This window comes from Rutidosis leptorrhynchoides, chromosome 8 (genome assembly GCF_046630445.1).
Source record: "Rutidosis leptorrhynchoides isolate AG116_Rl617_1_P2 chromosome 8, CSIRO_AGI_Rlap_v1, whole genome shotgun sequence".
Lineage (NCBI taxonomy): Eukaryota > Viridiplantae > Streptophyta > Magnoliopsida > Asterales > Asteraceae > Rutidosis > Rutidosis leptorrhynchoides.
In genome coordinates, this window is record NC_092340.1 from 193,466,497 (window position 1) to 193,475,736 (window position 9,240).

Consider the following 9,240-nt stretch of genomic DNA (forward strand, 5'->3'; position numbering starts at 1 on the left):
AGCAAACACCTTACTCCTTATATTAAACCTTCGCAGAAAAATTTCCTGCATCATCCTTTGATTCCAGATATTTTAAAATTCTAAAACATCATCGAATCTTTCATTATAAATATCTTCGATAATTCTGAAGATAGTTTCATAACTATTCTTATCTGAAATCATTTATCCCTTCGCACTATCAGTGTTACATCATAAAGGAAACTTGTTAGGACCCCGAAGTTGTATAGTGTTAATGTGAATTAAGCTTAAATGAAGGTTCCTTAGAAGAGGGCTATATAAGGAACCTAAGTAGTCCTAATTAGATAGCCATAGTATTGTAACTGAGTTCTAGAAGCTGTGGAATGTAATTTGTACCGATTCTCTCTCATACCGAGTTTTCTTCCTACATACCGAATCTCACTCTATCTTATCATTTCTCTCAATCTCAACATGATCTGACCTATCATTTGGTATCAGAGCTTCCAGGAAGTGATTCTACATCACTATATCGATCCAGAGATTGTAGATTACAGAATCTGAATACTCTCGGTAAAATGAATCAGATTCGGTATTATCGAATTTGATAATCTGTCGTTCAGATTCTTGTGATAAGTTCAGCGAAGGTGTATTAGGTCTATTAGAAAGAGATTCGATCATCATTACAGCTTATTAACTTCAATTATGGAGAATCAAGTTGATTTTTAGAGTTTGTGGCTAAAACTCTCGGTATTGCTTAATTCAAGCTTGATTCTGGATTTTTGTGAAGATTTAAAGATTCAGTTGTGTTCGTGAGGTGTTAAATCACATTTCTGTCAGTTCAATTTCTTCAATTCTTCAAGTTTTGAAGATTTGATCAACATTCGGTATCATAACCGTCATACCGAGTCTGCTTCATTACTGAAAATTCATCTTAAGTGTTGCAGATTGTGGTGTGTTTGTGATTCTATACATTCGGTTTGATTATACGCAGCTAATTGGTGTGATTTGAGAAAGGATTCTGTTATATTTCTAAGTTTTAGACTTAGACTCAGTATGGTCAACTACTACAGTTGACATTCGGTATCATGAATCTTCGGTATCATTGATATTCTATTTGTTACTAACTTGTTTTCTTGTGCAGTAAGGTTACCGAATCTAATTCAAGGGAATTGGATTGAGTTTACACATAATATTTTACAGAATTTGACTACCGATTTCACTTAATTCTTTGGTTTTAAGTATTCTGAGGCTTCAAGTTGTGTGGTTACTGATAATGCTAAAAACGAACATATATTTCATAGCATTATTTCTCAAGAAAGACAAGCTTTTAGTTGCAATTGTTTTATTTACAAGTGATATTCGTTTAAATAATAAAAGGTGAAGACAAAAGACAGATTCGACGAATTGAAGACGCAAACGACCAAAAAGCTCAAAAGTACAAAAGACAATCAAAAAGGTTCCAATTATTGATAAGAAACGTCTCGAAATTACAAGAGTACAAGATTCAAAACACAAAGTACAAGATATTAAATTGTACGCAAGGACGTTCGAAAATCCGGAACCGGGTCCAGAGTCAACTCTTAACGCTCGACGCAACGGACTAAAAATTACAAGTTAACTATGTATATAAATATAATATAATATATAATTAATTATATTAATGATATATATATATTATATTTAAATAAAAACCGTCGGCAGAGAAAGACTCCAAAGGGACTGAGCTGTAAATTCATTCTCCGCGACTCGCGGAGTTTGAAGAGGATTTCACCGCGAGTCGCGGAGCCCCAAAATGAAATTCTGCCTATAAAGCCAACCGAATTATGATCGTAAAAATAATCTTTTTCTTCTTCTTATCATACGTAAATTATATATATATATTTATAATTTATATTTTAATTTTAATTATAATTCTAATAATAAGGGTATGTTAGCGAATGTTGTAAGGGTGTAAGTCGAAATTCTGTCCGTGTAACGCTACGCTATTTTTAATCATTGTAAGTTATGTTCAACCTTTTTACATTAATGTCTCGTAGCTAAGTTATTATTATGCTTATTTAAAACGAAGTAATCATGATGTTGGGCTAATTACTAAAATTGGGTAATTGGGCTTTGTACCATAATTGGGGTTTGGACAAAAGAACGACACTTGTGGAAATTAGACTATGGGCTATTAATGGGCTTTATATTTGTTTAACTAAATGATAGTTTGTTAATGTTAATATAAAGATTTACAATTGGGCGTCCTTATAAATTACCATATACACTCGATCGGACACGATGGGCGGGGTATTTATATGTACGAATAATCGTTCATTTAACCGGACACGGGAATGGATTAATAGCCACTAGAATAATTAAAACAGGGGTGAAATTACATTCAAGGGTAATTGGTGTAATTGTTTACAAAGTAGTAAAACCTTGGTTTACACGCAGTCGATAACCTGGTGTATTCATTAAACAAAGTATTAAAACCTTGTTACAATTCGAATCCCCAATTAGTTGGAATATTTAACTTCGGGTATAAGAATAATTTGACGAGGACACTCGCATTTTATATTTATGACTGATGGACAGTTATGGACAAAAACCAGACGGACATATTAAATAATCCAGGACAAAGGACAATTAACCCATGGGCATAAAACTAAAATCAACACGTCAAACATCATGATTACGGAAGTTTAAATAAGCATAATTCTTTTATTTCATATTTAATTTCCTTTATTTTATATTTAATTGCACTTCTAAATATCGCATTTCTATTATTATTGTATTTAATTGCACTTTTAATTATCGTACTTTTTAATTATCGCAAGTTTATTTTATCGCACTTTTATTATTCGCAATTTCATTATCGTTATTTACTTTACGCTTTAATTTAAGTCTTGTATTTATTTTATATTTTACATTAGGTTTTAACTGCGACTAAAGTTTTAAAATCGACAAACCGGTCATTAAACGGTAAAACCCCCCTTTATAATAATAATATTACTTATATATATATATATATATTTGTATTTTTATAAAAGTAAACTAATATAGCGTTAAGCTTTGTTTAAAGATTTCCCTGTGGAACGAACCGGACTTACTAAAAACTACACTACTGTACGATTAGGTACACTGCCTATAAGTGTTGTAGCAAGGTTTAAGTATATCCATTCTATAAATAAATAAATATCTTGTGTAAAATTGTATCGTATTTAATAGTTTTTCCTAGTAAAATATAAACTATTTTGTATCCCTTAGCTTTGACATCAAGTATTTTTGGCGCCGCTGCCGGGGAACACTCTTAAACGCCGGAAGCGCAACGCTAATATATATATATAAAAAAAAGATTTTTAGTTAACTTTTATTAAAATTCGTTTTTGTAAAAATACGTTTTAATTATTCAAAAATATAAAAAGAAAAACAAAAATATAAGTATTTTTAAGATTTTGTTAAATATTTAAGTTTTATAAGTTTCTTTATTTTTATTTTAGTTTATAAAAATATAAGTTTTATTTAAATATCTTTTATTAATATAAAAACAGAAAACAGAAAATAAAAAAAAAAATAAATAAAGAAAAATGCGTCGAATTTAATAAGCTGTCATCTGAATTTCTGAACCCCGCAACTCTCGGGGTTTTCTGCATTAATTACCGCGACTCGCGGAGCTGCTCTGACACGCGAACAGAAACCCTAAACTGCATTTATTACGGATTATTATTAATTATTATTATTATTAACCCTAATTATTATTATTATTATTATTAAGTTTATTTTTAATTTAAGTTTTATTTAATATATATTTTAGTTAAATTAGTTTAATTAAATTATAAAATTAATAGTTTTAAAAAATTAAAAAATATAAAAATAATATTTTTATAAAAATTGTACTTTTTACAACTTTTTGTATATTTTTATATTTTGTCCCTTTTTAATCGTTTTAGCGTAATATTTGTATTTTTAGCTCATATTTAATTTTAAACTTAGTTTTTGCCATAGTTATTTTTACTCCTAGATTTTTAGGCTTTGCCGTAGAATTCCTTAAGTGCTTTTTCTTTAGACTAAGATTTAGGTACTTTAGAATTTTGCGACGCCTTTTTAAGTTTTAGTTTCTTTTTAAGTTAATTCCATTTGGGATTTAGTTTTTTCTGTAAGCTTTAATATTTTTAGACAACTTTTACCTATGTATCAATTATCATTCCAATTAGTAATCTCAATTTGCGATTATAATTTTAAGTTAGTTGTAGTAATAAGGTTAGGTTAGTCAAGTATTTTTAAGTTTTATAAGTTTCTTTTATTTTTCCGTCACCTTTTATTTTTCAACCATTTTTCTTTTTCGACCTTTTGCGACGAACTCTTTTTCTTTCTTATTTCTCGCCATTCTAGTTTTTAGGACATAGATTTTTATTCTACTTCTTATCTAAATTTCTTAAAATTACGAAAATTTATTTTGAGTGGTTAAATTGATAGACATCAAAATTTTCTGGTTCGTAGTAATAGTTGGATTTGTACGTGGACCGGGTTATTGGAGCCAAACAGTCCTCAATTATATTGAGACCAAACGAATCCTGCCCCTCTGCTGCATCTTTTGGCTATTCAAAACGTGGGCAAAATCAGAAAAGTCTATTGGTTGGATAACTTATTATAATTTTTCTTTCCTTTTTAAAAACTAATAGGATATTCAGTGAATGCACCAAGCAAGACGTTCACCACCTTTTGTACGTTCACCACCTGTAACTAGATCAAGACATTTAGCAAATATAACCGCCGTTGATTTTTCTTTAGAATTGTCATCCAGTCGACCAAGTACTTCAGTTCAAATTTCCGATAATCCATTTTTTGAAACCAACCTCACAATTGAGAATCCGGAAAATATTCAGGAACGGTTCGTAGATCCTGAACCATTAAACTTTCCTCCGGAGCCACCAATCATTCAAACAGAGATTGTTGAGGAACGAACCATTAAATCAGAATCATCTAGTGATTCCGATTCAACAAATTCAATTATGGAGAATCTGGAACCTTTAAGTATGGAAGACCGAATGAGAGCTAAACGCACTGGCCAAGGTCACGCAATTACTCATCCAGACATTAATGCACCAGATTATGAAATCAAAGGACAAATTCTACACATGGTGACTAATCAATGCCAATTTAGTGGTGCGCCGAAGGAAGATCCAAATGAACATCTACGTACCTTTAATAGGATCTGCACACTATTTAAAATCCGAGAAGTGGAGGATGAACAGATATATCTCATGTTATTTCCCTGGACTTTAAAGGGAGAAGCCAAAGATTGGTTGGAATCGTTACCTGAAGGGGCGATTGATACATGGGATGTTTTAGTTGACAAATTTCTTAAACAATTCTTTCCTGCATCTAAAGCCGTAAGACTTCAAGCAGAAATTGTTACGTTCACACAAAAACCAAATGAAACTCTATATGAGGCGTGGACAAGATATGGAAAGTTGTTAAGAGGATGTCCGCAACATGGTTTAGACACCTGTCAAATAGTACAAATATTCTACCAAGGATGCAACATCACTACAAGGAAAGATATAGATATAGCAGCTGGTGGTTCTATTATGAAGAAAACTGAAACTGATGCTTACAAAATTATTGATAATACTGCTTCCCACTCACATGAGTGGCACCAAGAAAAAGACATCATTAGATCATCTAAAGCAGCTAGAGCCGATTCTAGCCATGACTTAGATTCCATTTCCGCAAAGATAGATGCTGTGGAGAGACGAATGGAAAAGATGACTAAGGATATTCACTCAATACGAATTAGTTGTGAGCAGTGTGGAGGACCACATTTGAAAAAAGATTGTCTCAGTATTGAATTAACAATGGAACAAAGAGAGAATATTTCATACATAAACCAAAGGCCTGGAAATAATTATCAGAATAATTATCAACCGCCAAGACCGATTTACAATCAAAACCAGAATTATAACCGAAATATTCCATACAACAACCAACAAGGTCCTAGCAATCAACAAGTATCCAATAATACTTATAATCAGCAAAGACCTAATTTTCAAAACAAACCACCACAACAAACCGATGATAAAAAGCCGAATTTAGAAGATATGATGACGAAGCTAGTTGAAACTCAAACGCAGTTTTTCACATCTCAAAAACAAACCAATGAACAAAATGCTCAAGCATTTAGAAATCAACAAGCTTCTATTCAAAATCTGGAACAAGAAGTGAGTAACCTAGCAAGGTTAATAGGTGAAAGAAAATCGGGAAGTCTACCTAGTGATACAAATGCTAACCCCCGGAGTGAAACAGCTAAAGCCATTACCACAAGAAGTGGTACAACACTTAAACCACCTGAAATACCTGTAACTTCTGATGAAGCTATTCCTACTCCACAAGAACCACAACCTGATCAAGATAAGGAAAAAGAACCTGTAGTTGAAAAGGTTAATGAAGATAACACAGTTAAGGATAAACCTTATGTTAAACCATACCAACCACCACTTCCTTACCCAAGTAAAATGAAGAAAGAAAAACTTGAAGCCGAGCAATCCAAATTCTTGGATATGTTTAAACAGATAAATGTAAATCTTCCTTTCATTGATGTGATTTCAGGAATGCCTAGATATGCTAAATTCTTGAAAGATCTAATCTCAAATAGAAAGAAAATGGAAGAACTCTCGGCTGTTACTATGAATGCTAATTGTTCAGCAGTGCTGTTGAATAAGATACCAGAAAAACTATCTGATCCAGGAAGTTTCACAATTCCATGTTTTCTGGGTAGTCTTAGTTCAATAGAAGCATTGGCAGACTTAGGTGCTAGTATAAATCTAATGCCGTATTCACTATACGCTAAACTAGACCTTGGAGAATTGAAACCAACCAGAATAAGCATACAACTAGCCGATAGATCAATAAAATATCCTAGAGGGATAATGGAGAACATGCTAGTTAAAGTTGGTACTTTAGTATTTCCAGTAGATTTTGTTGTTCTGGACATGGAAGAAGATTCTCAAGTTCCTCTCATATTAGGAAGACCATTCTTAAACACGGCTAAAGCAATGATAGACGTGTTCGGTAAGAAACTGACCCTAAGTATAGAGGATGAGAGTGTTACCTTTTCAGTTGATAGAGCAATGCAACAACCACAATCTGCAGATGATACATGTTATTATATTCAAACTATAGATGCACATGCAGAATTATTAGAAGAATTTCCAGAATTACAAGGAACAGGAGAATGTTCTTTAGGAGAAGGTAATGAACCAATTGATGAAGCTGAAATGTTAGCTACACTTATAGCTAATGGATATGAACCAACAACAGAAGAAATTCAAATGCTAAAAGAAGAAGACAGATATCGATACAAATCATCGATAGAAGAACCTCCGAAATTAGAGTTAAAGCCACTTCCAAACCATTTGGAATACGCTTATTTTCATGGTGAATCTGAATTACCTGTAATAATATCGTCTTCTCTTACTGAAAATGAGAAATCACAACTCATTTCTGTGTTGAAAGCCCATAAACCAGCCATTGCATGGAAGATTCATGATATTAAAGGAATAAGTCCTTCGTATTGCACACATAAAATCCTTATGGAAGAAGGTCATAAAACGTATGTGCAACGCCAACGAAGACAAAATCCTAATATGCAAGATGTAGTTAAGAAAGAGATTATTAAACTGCTAGATGCAGGTTTAATTTATCCAATCTCTGATAGTCCATGGGTAAGCCCAGTTCAATGTGTACCTAAGAAGGGTGGCATGACTGTCATTACAAATGAGAAAAATGAGCTTATTCCTACTAGGACTGTAACAGGATGGCGTGTGTGTATTGATTATAGAAAATTAAATGACGCCACCAGAAAAGATCACTTTCCCTTACCTTTCATAGATCAAATGTTGGAAAGATTAGCCGGAAATAGTTACTATTGTTTTCTAGATGGATTTTCCGGATATTTTCAAATTCCAATAGCACCCGAAGATCAAGAGAAAACCACATTCACATGCCCTTATGGTACTTTTGCTTACAAACGCATGCCATTTGGACTTTGCAACGCCCCTGCAACCTTTCAAAGGTGTATGATGGCGATTTTTCACGACATGATAGAAGAATGCATGGAAGTATTCATGGATGACTTTTCAGTCTTCGGTGATACATTTAAATCATGTCTAATTAATCTGGAACGAATGCTAATTAGATGCGAAAAATCAAATCTAGTACTTAATTGGGAGAAATGCCATTTCATGGTTAAAGAAGGCATCGTTCTTGGACATAAAATTTCAAAAGAAGGAATTGAAGTGGATAGAGCTAAAGTAGATGTAATTGCTAAACTTCCACATCCCACCAATGTTAGAGGAGTTAGGAGTTTTCTAGGGCATGCCGGTTTTTACCGACGTTTCATAAAAGATTTTTCAAAAATTGCCACTCCTATGAATAAACTCCTAGAAAAGCATGCTCCATTCATCTTTTCAGATGAGTGTATCAAATCTTTTAATATTCTTAAAGAAAAACTCACTAATGCACCGATCATGATAACACCAAATTGGAATCTACCATTTGAACTAATGTGCGATGCAAGTGATTTTGCAATGGGAGCCGTTTTAGGACAAAGGATTGAAAAACGATTTCAACCTATATATTATGCTAGTAAGACATTACAAGGAGCACAAACGAACTATACAACTACTGAAAAAGAACTCCTTGCTATTGTCTTTGCTTTTGACAAATTTCGATCATATCTCGTTCTAGCAAAAACGGTGGTCTATACCGACCATTCTGCTCTTAGATACCTATTTTCAAAACAAGATGCTAAACCAAGATTAATCCGTTGGATCTTACTCTTACAAGAGTTTGATATTGAAATCCGAGATAAAAGAGGAGCAGAAAATCTCGCCGCTGATCATCTTTCTCGTCTTGAAAATCCCGAATTAGAAGTTCTAAATGAATCAGCCATACAAGACAACTTTCCTGATGAATATCTATTGAAGATAGATTATAAAGAAATCCCATGGTTTACAGACTATGCAAACTATTTAGTTTGTGGATTCCTTGAAAAAGGATTATCGTACCAAAGACGAAAGAAATTCTTCAGTGATATAAAACACTATTTCTGGGAAGATCCACATCTGTTTAAAAGTTGTCCCGATGGAATAATACGCCGATGTGTATTTGGAGATGAAGCTAGTAAAATTTTAAACCATTGTCACACAGGACCAACAGGAGGGCATTATGGGCCTCAACTAACAGCAAGAAAAGTTTATGAAGCTGGATTCTATTGGCCTACAATTTACAAAGACGCAC